General features: G+C 37.4%; 1 long non-coding RNA gene across 2 annotated transcripts in view; it reads right to left on the bottom strand.

Annotated features, from left to right (window-relative positions):
• Nucleotides 1-18540, bottom strand: part of LOC113458959 (uncharacterized) — a 203235-nt gene that overhangs the window by 118137 nt on the left and 66558 nt on the right. The window lies entirely within an intron of this gene.

The raw sequence follows: 18540 nt of genomic DNA, 5'->3' as shown, positions 1-18540 counted from the left end.
CTTTATTTATGGTTCAAAAATAAAGTAACAACTTGCAGCTAACTTTCATATATTCATGAATATGTATTCATGGGTTCAACGGCATTATTCACATTTCCAAAGTTCATGATTTTCTTAAGCACCACATTAACTTAGAATCTGTATTTCCATAGTCTTTCCATACTACTACTACAGGACTAATGTGCATCTTCAGGGCACACTACATAATTGAACAGCCCCAGCATGAAGTTTAGAAAAAGGGCCTTGTACAATCTTCTGATTTTATATTTTTCAATAACTGAAGTTTTATTTCCTCCCATTTTATGACAGAATACTTATTCTACTGAAAAATCTAGCTGAAATATAAACATGTTAATTGAAATATTGAAGAAAAGAAAGCATACTTGGCAAATTTACTTGTTGTGTAACTTGGAGATCAAGACAAATTTGCATTAAATTCTGGTTCAAAGGAGGCACCATGTTTTTCTAGTCAATAGCACTTTTATCATTATTTTACTTTTTATCTCCAAGTTCCATGGCATTCTATGCCATTTTGAGAATTAGGTAGGTAACAGATAAAGCCAGTATCTTTCATTATATGATGGGGTTTTATTTTCATGGACTTCTCAAAAGATACTTTTCTCACTTTAAAAGTGGAAATTGACATAAATATCTTTTCAGTTTGGAATTTGATGGTGCTGAAATTATTTTTCTATAAAAAAGCAATATCTTGGTATAACAAAAAAGGGGGAGGAAAGATGGGAAAAGTTCTTCAGAATTCATCTCTTTATTAAATTTTTAATTAAAAACAAAACAAAAAAAAAGTCAGAAAACCCCATTGCTTTAGAAGGTCTGCTAAACAATTAAATGTCACTGATACGAAATCATTCTGATGGGAACTTTGGCAATTAGATACAATAGAAGATATTTGAATTCCTGCTTTTTCATGGGTTGGAGATCTCTTCTCCCAAGGCTCAGTCATGTTTGCAATGCTTTCACAATGTTCCAAAACGAATCTCCACTGACCCTGCCTGTTGATTCCAGTGCTCTCCTTGTCCAAGATCTACAGGAATTCAATCCAAGATAAGGTCTGTGACATTGATGCCTCCGGTTTTAGCTTTTATATTTTTCAGATTCTGTGCTGCTTTAGTGTGTAGTTCTGAGCATCATATTAGGGGATGGTAAACTCTCCTCACAGAGTAGGTAGACAAAACAATTCCTTCTCTAGCTGAGGACCGAGGACAAATGAGCAAGGTTTCAGGCCCAAGAGCATAAACAACAGTGGAATGAGGAGAGAAAACAAGAAGGATGGGACTTCATAATCTGAAGCTGTAATTGAACAATTAACTCCAATATGCAAATGGACCAGAACTAATAAAAGTGAGAGGCCTCATGACCGGTCATCCATTTTGGGTTCACCTGGGGTGCAGCCCTGGCTGGGCTCTGGTGCTGCCCAACGTGTATCCATCAAGGCCTTTTAATAAATACCTACTTTAGTCTTTAACTCCATCTAGCCTCTGTTCTAGGCCAGCCTTCACAAGGCATCAACACAATGTCAGCTCTTGCGAACCCCTAAGCATGCGTGTGGATTTACTTATGTGAGAAAAAACTGTGTGTGTGCTCCAGCATTTGCCACATGAAATATTAGTTTGCATCATTCCCATTATGCAATGCACTACCTTTACTGATTAAATACATTAGGTGATTACCTCAAAAGGATGATCATTTTAATAATGTAGTGTGCTGCTACTTAGCTTTTTGAAAATGAGTTCATCACTGGGACACGACCTAAGAGTATGTGGAAAATGAGGAATTCACAACCAAAAGGAAAGAGAATATTAACAGATAAAAACAGGAGTACTATGCAGACAGATTAATTTCACATTTACTGAGCAATTCCTTCATAAAAGATTGTTACCAACATTATTTTAATTCTCACAAGGTCAAACTGATTTATGAAATGAGTTCTTGTTGGGCATTCAGTAAAGTACCTAGGGTAGTTTTAAATCACAGAACCATTTTCTCCCAAATTTAAAAGTTTTTCAATTGGGAATTTAATTCATCAATTAATATTCACAAGTTATTTTTAATCCTATTTCAACATACATTTATCAAGATATACACCAAACTAAAAGCTGATTATTAATCACTTGAGGAAGAAATACTAACTTTTTGAAATTTATTTTCCTATTTAAAAAAAAAAATCATCTGTGAATTCATCTGCTTTAATGCAGAATGCTGGTACTGAGATGATTTTTGGTTTTAAAGCAGACAGCTAAACAGAGGGGATGAAAATTGGGACATTATATGTTGAAAGTCACAATAAAATAAATATTTTCCATGTCTTCAAATAGAGCTGTCAGTTTCAGCCTTTTTTTTTGTTTGTTTGTTGGGTTTTTTTTTTCATGAGGAACATATATCTTTCCAGACAGTTGTTCCCTATTTCCTATTCTCCCTTTTGAAAACATTTTTGTTTGCTTTCTTTCTCTGCCTTGTTTGTAGCTTTTTTTTATTAGGCAAAATGTCAGAAAAGATTGATCCTTATTTATCTTTGTAAGGGAGGATGTCACAGTTTGCTATGTCTTTGACTACTTGTTTATATAACAGATGAAAGAACAGTAAGCAGTAAACCAAAACCCAGTATGATGTTGAGAATCTTCACAGAAATGGCCAAAGTGTTTTTATTGACACCATCAGTTGCCTCGTTTATCGGATGAAAAAATTCTGTACACCCATGCTATGCAGTTAGAGACTCATTGAAAGTTTCAAGATTGGAAATGCTTCTTCAGCAGTGATTCAAGTTCAGTTTTGGCTCCTCCCAGCACTTGGCTGTTTTATGTAAACTTATATCCCTATAAATAAGGAGGTAAGTAAACAAATTAACTCAAGCTCTTCCTCTGTTTCCAGGCTTTGCCTTCCTTTCTCCCCTTGGCTGCTCCATTAAAGTTCTCTTTACACCTGGAGAGATTACATATACCCTTCCTGCATGCTCAAGTTGGGGTTAAGGTGTCTCTCCATAACTGGCCCGGTGCACACACAAGTCTGAAACCAGCATTTTCCCCATTTACACTTGAAGCTTACCATGTCAGGGATGCTTTCATGTCTGTGCAGGGAAAAGGCTCAAGGGAAGACTATGAAGGAACAATGGATATATAACAATACTAGCCTGTCTCAAAATGGACATTATATTGATAGATTTTTATTTTATGTGGTATGCAAATTTTTTAAAGAGTGTGTTGGAAATGGATATGATATGAAAAGATTTATTTCTTGTTATTTCAGTAAATATAAGCAGTTACAAAATGTGCTGGGGAGCATTTGAAATGTGTTTGGTTTTAATTATTCTCAGAAATTGTCTGCACAATCATAAGTTGGTAGCTATCACTTTCTAGGTGTAGTTTTAGAATATCTGAAGTGATTGTGCATTTGAACTGATTTAGTGGAATTTGTCAATTTGTCAAAGAACAGTAAAGTTACATGCAACTTCTAAAGCTGCCAAAGACTAGTCTCAGAGGTGGTTTACCGGTTCATACTGGTTTTGAAACAGACAAGGAGAAGATGGACTCTAGGAGATGTCCCTACTGCTAGGAGGTAAGGAACAGCAATATTCCCCCCAGTACTGATTTTATGACAGATAATTCTTCATTCAAGGACAGGCTGTAAAAAAGAGGTTTCATCTCGTTGAGGCTGAAAACAGAGCATAACCTAAGATCTTCAACCCTTCTCTACATCCATCTACATACTTCAGCAACTATGAATACAGGTAAGACAAACTTTAGAGCCTGGAGTTAAGAACGACAGAGAGGAATCCTGGCAGGACACATCTGTCATTCTTTGGCTGAATCAAATCTAGCTAAGGGATAAATTTGGGCAGTGTGCTTTAGTCATGAAAATTGTCTTCAGCCACAAACAGTATCTTTTCTCATTTTGTTGTTATAAGTGTTTACCACACTGAGGAGTAATTCTGAGTAGTAAACACATAGTTCTTATCAAATCAACAATTCAAAGCACTTACAAAGCCTCCAAAATGCTACTAAAGCACCAAAATGTATAGTATGAGTGTAGAATACTAATTTGACAAAGGGAAAAACAATTCCTTAAATACTAGAAGCATTTATTAAACCCTCCAATTTCCAAGCCCTGCCAATCCTCTGTAAGTCTGTGACTGAGTTACAGAGGATGCGTGAACGAAGTCTATATTCAGTCAGTGTCTTGCTAGGACACTCTTCAGGATTCAAAATTACTCATTTATCCCACTTCCCTTGTGAGCAAAACCTGTCTCTGAATCGAAGCTCTAAAATAAAGTCACTCTTGACCCTGTCATGTGGTGGTATCAGACTGCCCACTCTAAATGGTCCCCTATACAACAAAATGTCTCCTTATCACAGGACTCTCTCACCTGCAAATAGCAGAGAAAAGCCAATTACCATCTTGCCTGAAGGTGAGAAAAAGGAAACACTGTTGATTTTATGAAGTCTGTTAATGACCTTCTCCAGCAACCTTGGTCAGTAACACAGAGCGTGCCTTGGTGCTGCAGTGCAAGCCACTGTCCCCAAGTCTGTCAGAGCTTGATGTGAGCTCTGGGAGCTCTGACAGATTTCAGAGCAATTGCAATGAACTTTCATTGCAATTAATACTGGAAATATTTGGGAGACTGAATGCGGTTTACCATTGCAATATTCAGCAATCCTTAGCAAATTATTTGCTCATCATAAAAGTATGAAATAGCCCAAAAGTAGAAACAGAAGAATTAAAAATAGCACAACACAGCACTGACCATATGGCATCAAACCCAGAGCAATTTTAACACATCAGAGTTGAAAGCAAGGGAATTAAATGTTACAGGCTCTTGATTCTTTGAAAAAAGACAAAACAACAACAACCCTAGCAGAACTGAACAGTATCTGAATGAGCCAGGAAAGTTTTAGTAGAAATAGAAGTCGTCTGTGGTTGTCTGTGTTACTGACTTCTTCCCAGAAGAAGCGTGAAGTCTGATAATCTTCAAGACAGAAATAATGCTTAAAATCAATTGTTGACAGAAACACAAGGCTCCTCTTAGAAGGAATTATAGACATTGCAGGGGATAAATTGTCTAGCTGCCCAAGTACTTCAATTTACTTGTCTGCCTATATTGAATAAAACCCCATAAGAAAGATTTTGTGCCACCAAGAGCACTTGTGTATTCAGCTACATGATCCTGCAAGGCTTCACTTTGCAGAAGCTGTTTGTTCAGTGGTAACAAAGATGATGATGGGTGTGATCCCATTCTCCCACCCATGATGGGTTCAGGGAGCCAGTCAGCCTAAGGAGTTTGCAGAAAGCAGGCCCAGCAAGAGAGTTGGAGGAACAGAAGCTCTGCAGTGGGTTGATGCAAAGTAGAACCCTGCAGCTGCTCTCCCCCTGCTCTGGGTGCCCCTGTTTAGAGCTTGTTGTACCATCCCACTATGAACAGCACTGACCGAGGAGTGGGAAAGCTTGCACAGTGCTCCTCATCTAGAAAAGGCATCTCATGGCAGTTAAATTTTGGAAGAGTGAAATTTTACTGGATGTATACACCGGCCTCTCACAGACTTCTCACATTTTACAGCCTCCCAGCATTCTCATGCATCAGCAGTAAAATACTTACTGAACATTTAGCAACCTCACATCTTATCTAGCTAAATAAATCACTATTTTTACAATTACCGAGTGTACCTTGGAACATTAGGACAGTGAGATGTTTAGTGCAGATCATGTGACCAGGTAGCCCATAAACACCAATCATTCTTGCTATACATATGTGTAAGGTGATTTTCTTTATCTCTGGACCATGTGTCCATAGCAAGCCAAATTTTACTTTAATTATGCATTTATTGAATAGGTCTTTATCAACTTCTTACATCTCCTTTTTCAAGCAAAAAATTTAGCTACTCTATGCCATTAATCAAAATATTTTTGAAACTAAAGAACTTATTTTTTCTTCCTAATTGACAAAACTTAATCTTCATATTCTTATGTCTTGATAAATTTTCCACCTTTCAAACTATTGAATAATTAACTAAACTAAAAATAATTAAGCAAGACATTTTATTCTGGAAGTTAATAAGCTAGTTGGGGTCCAAGACTGTATTAGTTGTTTTCTCTTAATGTAGCAAATGAGGGCTAAGTCCCTATAATAATGTAGTACACTGGCATGCAGTAAGCACTCTAAGCAAAAGAAAAAGTTAATAATAAGATTACATTAAGGGTCTGTTCTTTCATGACATCATAGTGTAACAAAGAACTTTGCTTTGCAAGATCCTGTGCATGTAAATGTGTATATATCTGTATGCACTGTATGTGTATAAATACATATAAACACAATTCTTCCTAGAAAGTATTAAGGACTTTAGTCCTACTCTTCAAACACCAATAAACCACTAATATCATATATACAAATGCCAAAATAATTTTTTTGGCATTAAGATAGATTTTTGGTTTTGGCTTCCTGAACTATGAGTAAGAAATCCAACAGAAACTGAATCAAACTCAGCATTTTCCTTTTCAGTCAAGTTACAGGGGCAGTAGCAGACAGAGACAGTGACAGCTGTGCTAAGAGCCTGACATCCATAGCATATGCACTTCCCAAGATTTTACTTCCTAGCAGCTCTAGCCTGCTTTTGTCAACTGAGAAGCCACCAGCAGATGCAGCACCAAATGCAGCTCCAGATCAGCCTCAGCTGAAAGGAAAGTGCAGAGTAAGACTGCTCTACTGAGACAAAGCACAGCCACAGGGATGCTGCAGAGCCCACTTCAAAAAAAGTGCATTTCTGCTTCCAACTAAAATGGTACAATGGATGCACTCACAATTTCCATCTAGGCCAAGCACCTGCTGATGACTCCAACCCATTAATAAACTGACTAGAGCTAATTAGAGCTTCACCTTAACAATACTAATTAGTTTTTATCTTTTGATAGGGGGACAATCTGGAACTGAAATGTTATGTTTTTTAAACTTCATATTTTTATTCAATGACATTTTTCTTGTGACCTCCTTTTTTTCTAACTTTAAATATGCTTTAGTACTTGGTTTCTCAATTAATTCACATAAAAATATTACATTATTTTTATTTGCTATTCTGATCTCCTTCTTCAATTAAGATTAAATTTTTTTTTTCCAGTATGAAGATACACAGAATGACACAGACAGTATCACAGATCAACCATTCCCTGGCATTACTAGCTCTCATGAAAATGGCTTATCTAAAGTATTTTAGAATTGCTTTTGCCTTTTTAATGGCCTCATGGTAGGAACAGCTCCTAATTTCTCTGTGGGCAACTGCTAGATGCACATCCTTCTCAATTCCTGACCAAGGAGCGAGTGTCCATGATGAAGGATAAATTCTGCTTATACACTACTGACTTTCTAACCTTTGCTTTTATGATTATCACCTAGGTCACCTGGTTATTCCTGAAAAATACCCACTTTCTTCCCTCTACTGATATCTTTTGGACTGTGCCACCAGCAAACTTTTCACACTGCCAGACCTTGCAAAGCCCTCACATTTGTTCTAACAAATGTTCTATCAACTTACACACCAACATTAAACAGTACAATTCTGTGACACATCCTTGAGAAATCAGACTAGGAAAAGTCTCCTGGCAAATTTCCCCTGCCCCTGTTCAAGGCATTTTAACCATTTTCTTTGTAGATGTATTCAATGTAGATTTTTAGTACTAATCTGTATCTCCTCTTTTTAAAGTAATGTTTTCCAGGTATTCTGAATTTTGCAAATCAAAATTACATCTTTTGTGAAAACAATGGCTGCACACCTGCATTTGTTGAATGTGTCCTTCTGAACCTCTTACTTCTCCTTTTTCCAGTAAAATATGTAGCTATTCTATGCCAGCCATTAATTCCAATGATTTTGAAACTAAAGAACTTTTTTCTTTTATTGACAAACTTCATATTCTTATGCAGTGATGATAAATTTTACACCTTTCAAACTATTGCAACTTATTCTTCAACAGAAGAATATTGACTTATTGCCATTAAAAGAATAACTGAAATTATTATAGGATACAAAGAATTCGTTATGCTTTTACTGAAACCAATGAAATTTGCATTGCATTGCTATGCCAGTGTGACTTAGATTTATTCCTTTATTACTGCCCACTATACATTTCTGCAGCACAGCAAGAAATGCCTTTGTTTTCCCTGCCACAGCTGACTAAAGCTATCAAAAGACATAACAATTTTCAGCAGAGCTTTATCTTGTACTCCCATGCTCCTGTGTTGTGACACTTCTGGGAACAACCATGACATTTTGCTCGGATTGAAATAATTTTGCTTCTTTAAAGCACTGTTGAACTGTACAGTGATTTTTCCCCCCTTTTTCATCTCAGTACAGCTATGCCAGACACCATCTTGTCTATTACAGAGCAGCATTTCCCTTCTAGGCTACTTCCTGGAGTGATAACAGAACAGTTCCTCAAGCTAGCCAAGGAAATACTGCATGATATTGAGAACAATTCAGATAATTGCTCAAAGACTTAGGACTTGGAACTGTATTTCAGCTTCTCCCGAGGCTGTGTAAAGAAATGAAGGCCCTTTCACTCCAGGGATGTGAATGAAGCTGCTTGTACCTCAACAGACATCACTATTGTCATCAGCAGCAATAACAAAGGACAGAGGGAGACACACACAGACAAATATTAGCAAATGCTCTGTTTTCATCAGCTTTGTCTCTGTTTGGCTTTGAACTCCCCATTTCACTCTGCAGAATTGTATCTCAAACAACTAAGGACGAAATTCCTACAGACAGAGACACAGCACTCCAGAAAAATCCCTTGCATTTGAGCTTTTCAATGATCCCCATGTTTCTTTTCTGGCAAAACACATTTCTGGCAAAGATCTGCTGCTGTTTTTCTTTTACTTTACAAACTTTGAGAGAAATGAAGGTAATTATATATTTTAGCAGATACAAACCATGACTCAGAGCTCTGTTTTTGTTCTCAGCCTTTCATGGTGTCTTTAATAATAATAAGAGGGTTTTAAAATGCTCTACAGTCCTATTGCTGCAGTCACAATGGTCTAAGGCTATAAACAATAAAAGACTCTAGGCATAAGTAGCATCTTTTCTCTGAAGAGTTGCTAAGAGTTTAAAAATTACTGGAGAAGATTTTGGGCCCTTCATAAAGTCTGAAAAGTACAGATCTAATATAGTGACTAAAAAACCTAATCCAAACCCTGATCCTGTAGTAAGTGCTGAAGGATGACAGTGGGAAATGCAAATGCCAGTATGACACAAACGAGCAGCCAACTAAAGTTACTGAAGATATAAACAAAGAAAGCAGATGTTTTAGAGGCCAGAAGAAACAAGGTCGAGGAAATAAAAGTGACTTTGATGGGTCAGAACATGACTTAGCATAACTCCAATCTGACACTGTAGTACACTATTATGGGATGTGATGAATCATTTCAAACCCTGTTGCCTGGAAGATTGGAATTGTTCTTTCCTCTTGATGGAAAGCAGCATGTGGACATAATTGGAAGATGTAGAGTGGTGCAGTGTATAAAGATCAGTGGCTAGCGTAAGTCTGTTTCAGTTAAGGCTCTTAATTCTTATTTTATTCTTTTCACACTTCAGGGTTTTGTGTTTTGTTTTGCCACTTCTTTCTTAAGCCTCTTATGTTCATTTGTTTTCATAGATCTTAACTTGCCAGCTATGTAAGCATTTTCTCTTGGGTTTCCAGAGGGATAAATGCAAGTTATTTGCAAGTACTCAGGTATCCAGCAGGTAATTTAGCACACTGCAAGCAGCACCTGCATGTGAATGAGCTCTTTCTCAATTACCAGTCTTCACCCTCCCCCACAACTAAATGTGGCATATATTTCCGAGAGAATCCAAATTATATGACTCAGATCAGTGTAATAATTTCCTCATAGGCTGCACAACCTGCTTTCTTTTATAGGTAAATACCACAGAGATAAAGGCAGTTTACACAAGCATGAGGAATTCCTTCCATCTCACTAACATCCCATTTCCTTCCATCTGCCCCAGATTTTGAGCTGGGTAGTACCAAAGGGGATAAGAGATACCCAAGCTGGGCTCAGAGCTTCTTCTGAAGTCAAACACATGCAGTATTATCTGAAATCACACTGACTTGTTAGATGAGATCAGGTGAAATGGTGTAACATCAGAGGGAGAAAGGAGAACTTTGAGACTGACTAACTGCTAGCAATGCCAAAGACAGCAATCCCATCACAAAACAGCATCACAGATAAAAGCGGAAAGGGCTGCTGTGCATCATACATTGGCTACCAAGTGATCTGTCTGCTCAAAAGTTCTTCTGCAAACCTTCTACAAAGGCTGGGAAATAGCTCATCATTTTCTACTTCCATAAGCATTTGTTTAATCATTATTGACACAAAAAGTAAAAAGCTCCAAGGTCATAAAGGAGAGAAATATCTAATGTGGCTATCTGCCCGGGTGACAGAGATTCCTGGCACAAGAAAGAAACATTGAATACTAACTTAAAGAACTCTCTTCTCTCTGAGTGCTGCTTAATAGCCTTTTTTTTTTTTTTTTTTTTTTTTACAGCAGTGGTATTCTCTATTCTCCAACATATTTATTTTTTAAAATATATTTTTATTACTAGGCTTTACTTTGGTGATAAATAACAGAGCTTAACAGGATCAATAATAAATTAGAAAACAGCTGTCTCACTCTGCCTAAACTGGGCTGCATTATAGTTGTGCTCTTTTTTATTTTGGCTTTTATTTGACTATCTACAAGATAGTCAGTCTCAATTTAAGCAGTGGTTTGTGTCATTGGCCTAAGGACTCTGATGGTCAGGCACTTGTCCTGCTGCCCAGGTGCTCAGTTAGACACAGCCTTGCATATTCTAGTGAAAGGGAACATCCATGCAGATGGAATGTCATGGTGTATCATATCTGGAAGACACAGAGTGTTCTGGATCCAACTTAACCATTTTGATAGTTTTTAAATGGGCTTATAGAGTGCTTAGCTAACAAGCATTTAATCCAGAGGTTAAAAAAGGCAGTGACCCTAGAGACTGGGTGTTGTAAAGGGCTATAAAGATTTCTGAGGTAGAAAGTCATCTTTAGCCCTAGGGAGTGGACTGTAAAGGCTGAAGGGGATTTTATTAGCATCTTTAATTAAGCATTTATTTGACTCCTTGATTTGGCATTGAATCAATTTGTCATTAGTTGTTTTGTTATTTAATTAGTGTGCTTAATTATTGCAAATACTATTAGGGCTAAACCCTGCAAGTTGCTGAGAATTCTCACAACTCCTAGGAATGTCAATTAAAACTCACACTATTTCCCAGGTCTAGAAAAGTACAGAGTTGCTTTTGAGGTACTTATGATAACCATAACATTACTGCAATTTTTTTTTTTTTTGTTCCTGGAGTGATTTAAGAGCAAAGTCACAGAGGTTGTTTGATGTACAAGGAACCATTGTGACTACATCAAGTTGATGGAAATTTTCATTTGACTTCATTGGGGTAATTGTTGTATCCTTAGTAACAGAACCCTCAGAAAAAGAGCACAGAACTTGGTTTCTTGTTATGGGAGAATATCACAGAAAATTTGATGAAATTCATTACTGACATGAGATGCTCTGCAGGAGATCACACAATGGTGGTCTCAAGGGCAATCGAGTGCAGGAAGCATTATTTGAAGAATGCTATAACAATTGTTTCAATCTTGTACTAGACTGAAATATCAAGGGAATAAGCACCTTGTCCGAAAATAAAATTCCATGGTAGAGCAGCAGCAACCCTGTCTTTTCTTTTTTTTGTTTTCACATCTACAAAAGAAATGGATGATTAGGAAGGATCTCAGTGAGAAAGGGGGCAGCTAGTGTTTGGGAATACAGAGAAAAATCATGAGAGGAAATAGCATCAAATAACTGAGTAATTAATATACCACAAAAGAAAACTATGTTTTGGGGTTATTAACATAACCAATGATGTGGGGAAAAAAAGATTTATAGAAAACTGCCTACCTTATTTCCTGGAAGATGAAATATTTCACTATGATATTTCCAAAAGAGGGAGGCTTAACTTCTGTTTTGACATGATTTTTCATTTTAATTAAAAACTAAAACCCAAGTAAAACAAAACATTTCACTTTCATTCCCACAGTATTTAATGCAAGATTATGTTCTTGTTTTATTTTCTGGCTAAGTGAGGGAAAAACTGGAGAAAATGTTGATTCAGAGTAATCTGAACCAAAAACTTCTCCCGGGTTTTCTTTTGAGCTACTGACCCAAGCAGTATCCCCTCCACACAGCTTTCCCCCACCCCTGCTCTGCTAAGGCTCTTGGCAAAGTGCAGAAATGAGAGGAGAGATGATGCACAGACAGGATCTGAACTGTTGAGAGGTCAGTGCTGGAATTTGAGTCCAGGCATAGCTGGAGGGAGGGGAGATGGCAGGGAGCAGGAGGCAAAGCCAAATAAAGTCAGTGGGAGACTTTCCATTGACTTCAGTGGGTGTTGAATCCAAACCAAAGCGACAGAGAAGTGTAAAAAATGAACAATGGGGCATGAGGAAGGAAAGGACAGAGAGTGATGTGAAGTGGGGGAAAATACCATCTGCTCTACTTGCTGCAGCCCTAGGAAAGCAGGTTTTTTTTTGCTTTTGGCTGTCAGCACAAGCTCAACATCCCCCTCTAACTTTTTTGAAGTGTAACACTGAGCACATAGTGGAGATGTAGGATTTTGCAGCCAATGCTACCAGCATGCTTGCTCAAGCTGAGGAAGTTGTTCATATATAATACACTACCATTTCCCCATGCATCTACTATAAAAAATGTAATCTAAAAGCCTTCACCGAGTTAAATAGATGAAGCAGATGGACAGGGAAATTAAAAGAAACTGGCAAGGTAGAAAAGATAAATGGTCAACTGAGATTTGAAATGAAGAAGAGAGTCAATGAGGCAGAGCCACAGTGAAGCTATTCCAGATGGTAAGGCTGCAGAGAAGGTGGCTCTCAAAACACTTGAGAAATTCAGACCAAGAGAGAGGTCTAGTGGTAAGGTGGGCACAGAGACTTGGAACCCACCTAAACCTGTGATTATGTTTGGGCCAGAAAAGAGGTCACAGCCCAAGAGGAGAACTTCAGTGAATCAGCAGAGGCCAAGCTGCTTCTCTCAGACTTAAAAATCTCAGCCTGTACATTACACTGGTCACTCTCTGCCTACTGTTAAGCCGCCCGCCACAGCACCTTTTCCTCATGAATCAATGAACAGTATGTTCCTATGTGGGAGAATAAGAAAAGGTCAGAAACAGCTGTCCAAATAGAAACAAGTCTGAAATTTGTTTAAAACCCAGACTCTCATCCAGATCCAACTGTGCAAGCTCTCTTTGCCTGGATCTGAATTTCTTTTCTTCAGAGTGGCTTTTTATTCTGACCAAACAGCAAAATTTGCTGGATTTGCTGTTTCTGGTGTCCATTGTATTAGCTAGGCTGCTACAAAGAGAAAACTATACTTAGGGGTAACAACTGCTAAGTTACAATTGATTTATTGAATGCGTATGGGCTTTAACAACTTCAGATTAGTTGTCTAAGAGCAGTCCACAGGAGCCATTGGTGTGAATATTTCAAGATGTTATCCTTGCCCTTTCCTGAGCAAAGGTGCCTGCTAACAGCCTTTTGAGCACCCCAAAGTAGGAACTGTCACCTCAGAACTTCTTTAGTGGCCTGCTATATTTTGCAATAAAGTGCAGCACTCTGCTCCAAACCCTCTTCATCACCTATACTGAAGCAATGCTGCAGAATGAAAGGTCTACTTCTAATTTTTAGTAGTGTTTTTGGGAGCAATCTTAACAAGGTGAGGGGTTATATTGTCAAAGCCCATTGCATCAACTGTACAAATTTACAGCTCCATTTTGTGGTAAGATCCACGTAATTGAACCTTCAACATCAATTTACTTGATTATAAGTCTGTGTCACTGAGCAAATGGCCATCAAAAGCCTCTCCTCCTACTTCTGATTTCTCGAACTTCAAAATGGAATATTAAGTGCCATTTAGCCACTGACAGTTGCAATACCCCATTTATCAGCCTATTAGGTACAGCAAGTAACACTAATGGGGGTGAATGTAAAATAACAAAAGACCAGCACCCACGTTGCTTTTCCCCTGCTGAAAGGGATAATTCGGTAATTACTGAGCATGCCTCATTTAGTACCCTGGCCAGAGGATAGAAAATGGGTTATTCTCAAGATTTCAGGTGGCTAAATTAAACAGCTGCTATTATATTTTTAGCTTAATTGTATCTTTTTGCATACTCTAATAGTCACATTTCACCAAAGAAAGATTTTTTTTCATGAACTTCACATGGGAATTTCAGGATTTCTTATACACACTAAAGTCAGAACAACATACCTAAGATAAGGCCTGTCATTGTCCACACTTTAAGGTGCTGTGAAACCTGTTGTTTCCAGTCAGTTTGATGAATTACTACTTTGCTGAAGTGAACAGTGCAATCCATACCAAAACACAACTCTGAATAAGGCATCTTCCTTATATGATGGCTTCCAAAGCAGGAAATCACAATAAATATTATGCACAGCATAATATTTTGAAATTAACAAGCAGATTGTCAGTTAATGTAAATAATTCTGCCTATTTGAGTAGAAAGCCTTTGGTAATTTATACCATAAATATATCTAAATATTTACATATTTACATAAATATTTGAAAAAATAAATATGGTTTGTGTATACTACACCCAAATACAAAACAAAGTGATGGCAGTACAGCCACAGAAAGCCAGGACAGCAAGGAGATGTATCATTTTCCAGAGAAATCTGACTGCAACAAATATGAACGTTATATGACTAAATGAAAATTGGGGCTTGGGTTAAAGAAAATAAATAAAAATATTTAAGGAATAAATGAATTTCCTTGTGTAATCAGTATTAGCACAGCACAGAAGATGTTGGTCACCAGCCTTTGATGTTTAATATGGCATCACAGTCTGGAGCTTGGAACTACAGCATAGCTCTCCATCTCCAGTTCCCCAGATTAATTATACTCATTTCTAAAATATCCATTTCCTGCACAGAGTTTACAGATTCAAATCAACAAGTTAATATTTATTTACAAAAGCAATTAAGTTCCCTCTTTTTGGCTGGAAAAGGTAGAAATCAACTACAATTAAAAAAGAGTGTGACTGCACCTCGTCCAGCCAGTACTATGGCCAATAAGAAAACTCATCTGAGCTGTGGATAAAGGCTGAATTTTAAACTTTTGATCCCAATATTGCTGGAATTTTTGAGCAAAAGAAATGTATGTCAGACTAATTTAATTATCTTTTGTACAAACACACAAATGATATATCAATGTTTTTGTGAGATTTAACAATATTCTTATACAAAATTACACTTTTTCACTTTTGTTTGTAGCTCCACTTTAACAAGAGACAGCAAATACATAATGTTTTTTTTCTCTTCTCTTTGAAATCTTTTCTCAGAGTAAGCACACACAGGATATCATGCATGTCCCATTTCAAAAAAATAAAATGCAATGGAAGGACTACCAATGCAACAAGGCAGAACTGTGGCTGTAATATACGAGTGTTCTGGTAATAAACTTTTAATAAGTACAGACGTTAATTACAGAGATTATCAGGCAGAGATATGTAACAAGGAAAAAAATTTTCAAGAACTGCAAAAGAAAGAGTCCATCACTTGGATTCTGATTGTCCATCACAAACCCTTGCCTTTAAAAGCAGTAGAGCTACAGGAACAATATTTATAGTAAAGAACATGTTCAACAAATAATTGTTATGATTTGTTATGAGAGTATGATAAGAAAAACAAACCTCAACCCTATACTGAAGTAGATAAAAGGAAAGGAATGTTAGGCAGACTGATAGACATTAGTCATATAACAGCTAAACTAAAGGGATTTTTTTGGCTTTGCTTTGGAATCACACCCCTTCATAAAAAACATTACATTCTTCTAAGCTTTGCCCTTTCTCATCCTAATTTTGTAATTTTTCAAGGCTGAGTTTTGAAGAGTCTATAACTTTACTTAAGTCCCCCACAGAAAATTCCTGACGTAGCCATTAGGACAGTACTTTGACATCATCTGAAGATGTTTACAAAATACAAGAACTCCAGACTCCCTAATTCCTGGCTTTATTCCTTCCACCCTTACCACCCCTTTCTAGAAAATGCCAAGAACTCCTGACAATTTCAATTTGCCCTGAAAACAATGATGATCCAACAAAATGCTGACATGGGTACTGTTCATGGCGTTCATTGTTCCCAGGAGCTGCATTCTTCAGGAGGCTGTGAGGGCTGGAAGACATGGCTGCTGTGCAAGGAATCACACCTGGGACACTCACACTAGAGGGTGGTTGGGAAAGAAGGGAGCTCCCTGAAATGTTTTTCTTTCCATAGCTCTTCCATTTCGTCACCTGAACATCATAATTCTCTTTATTTTCCAAGGCCAAGAAGAGAGAAAATAATTTTTAGAGAGATGACACTAGTTAAAGGTGTGTGTACAAGTAGGTTGTATTGTAGCAAACTAACCCTCTACAACATAAAAAAGTGTGCGAATTTGGGGTTTGGAGAACAACTCCATCCTTTTCCTCCTGGGTTGAAGAGAAGTCCCTACTTATGGTAAGAGTCAATTTTGTCCAGAGCAACACAGGAAGTCTAAAGACTTAGATATCTGCAGAATTGTGGTGGGGCTATTTGACCTTGAGGATTCACAGTCCAGTAAGAAAGAAAATTCAGTATTCTTTTCCCTGAGTCACCATGTTTGCAAACATGTTCAGAGAATTCCAACTTGTACACAATGTAACTATTGTGTATTTACCTCACATACACACTTTTTATTTTCCCAAATTTTCCAGAAGAAATTAGGCAAGAGTCTCTCACTTTTATCTTGCAGGCACATATTTTAGCTACTGCAGGCACATTCTTGGCTCCCAGGCATAGAATCTAACTAAGCAGAAGACTGCTTCTCATAAGGAATCACAAAGGAAGTGGCACATCAAACAGAGGTTTGTACATGGAACTTTCAGTTTTAGAAAGAAAAGCTTACAAGATTTATGAAATGTTTTGTCTTCAGTTGGAAAAGGGGTTGGTAATTTCCTCTAGATTCATTCCTAACATGTTTAAATTTAACGATTACCATCTATAGAAATTCAGATCAGGGCAATCAATCATTCCATACTTTTGCAGGAGGAGCTATTGTAACTGATGCTACAGTTCAGCTTCATGTAAATCACATTTCCCCCCCTTTCATTTCTTGCTTCTTTATAGCAAGTTACTACTGTGTTACATCACAGGCTACTTTTTATGTTGTTTCTTAACACCCTGTGGAACAAAGATTTCAGTCCAGATATCAACAAGGCCAAGGGAATATAGACTTAATTTTCACCTCTTTTTCCACAGAAATTAGACTACTATTTTCTCCACTGCTAATTCAAAAATAGATATTTAAGAAATATGGCAGTTCACACTTAAACAGCAGTAAGTTGAGTAGCTGTTGACATTTTAATTAGAATACTTTTAGTGGAAGAAATTCCAAGAACAAACTGAAATGAAAAAAAAAATCTACTTTTAATTAACTAAACCCAAACGAATAAAGCCATATTTCTAATTTGAGAACTGTCATTAGTTTGTTTATTTGGGGCCTTTATCCCCAGTTCTAAAAAAAAGGCCAGCATAGTTTATTAAATTTGATATTATCATACAATTATAAAAAGCCTCTCATAACATTTAATGAAAATGACTACACAAACACTAATTTATTTGCTCTTCCAGAGCAACTCCCAAGTCCCAGTTTCAAAACACTTAGCAAATATTACACTGTAAACCTCACACCAATGCTGTTATCACACTGCATCCTATTAGCTCCTGTAACTGCCAGCAAAAGTGCCTGAGGCAGAGAGATGCAACAACTTAGCGGGGACAGGGCTCATCAGTACTTCTAAACTCTAAAATCAAATCTTCATTTGAAAAATGAAACCAGTTAATAAGTGGACTAAATTTATTTGGTCTCAGATGCCCCAAACATAGTAAGGAGTCCATCAAGATCTTAGCTGGGAGAGTGCAAGGAGAGGAAGTCTTGCATATGGATGCATGAATACATCCCATTCCAGCTCATTCAAAACATTACGCCTTATTCCAGGAATTCAAATCCTGTTCCTCTTCCAGCAGCAGGTACAACAACTGCATTGAATGGGATCATTCACCCACATCAGAAAGAGAGCAGAATTTGCCTGGAAATAATGAAAGGAATTCCTTTCTTCCAGCCCATCACCACATGCTTCACTTGCAGCAAAGGGACAATTTAACGGTACCAGCTCTTCCCACATTCACCGGCAGAAACCCACTCATCTCAGGGGGACTGCGACTTGAAGGACTGACCTCTATTATCTGAAATGTCAAACTGTCATAAATTTGCCTGCTTGATTCCCTCCCTCCATAGCTGTGGCAGCTCATGACCCAGCAGAGCTCTTGGGCATTTCCACATCATTTCTACAAAACACAGCTCTGAAAAAAGATCAGTAAGAGATGGGGATAAATGTGTGGAAACGCACACAGTCTGT

This window comes from Zonotrichia albicollis, chromosome 5 (assembly GCF_047830755.1).
Source record: "Zonotrichia albicollis isolate bZonAlb1 chromosome 5, bZonAlb1.hap1, whole genome shotgun sequence".
NCBI lineage: Eukaryota > Metazoa > Chordata > Aves > Passeriformes > Passerellidae > Zonotrichia > Zonotrichia albicollis.
Note: the sequence above shows the minus strand (reverse complement) of the source record. Positions and strands in the feature narration are given on the sequence as shown.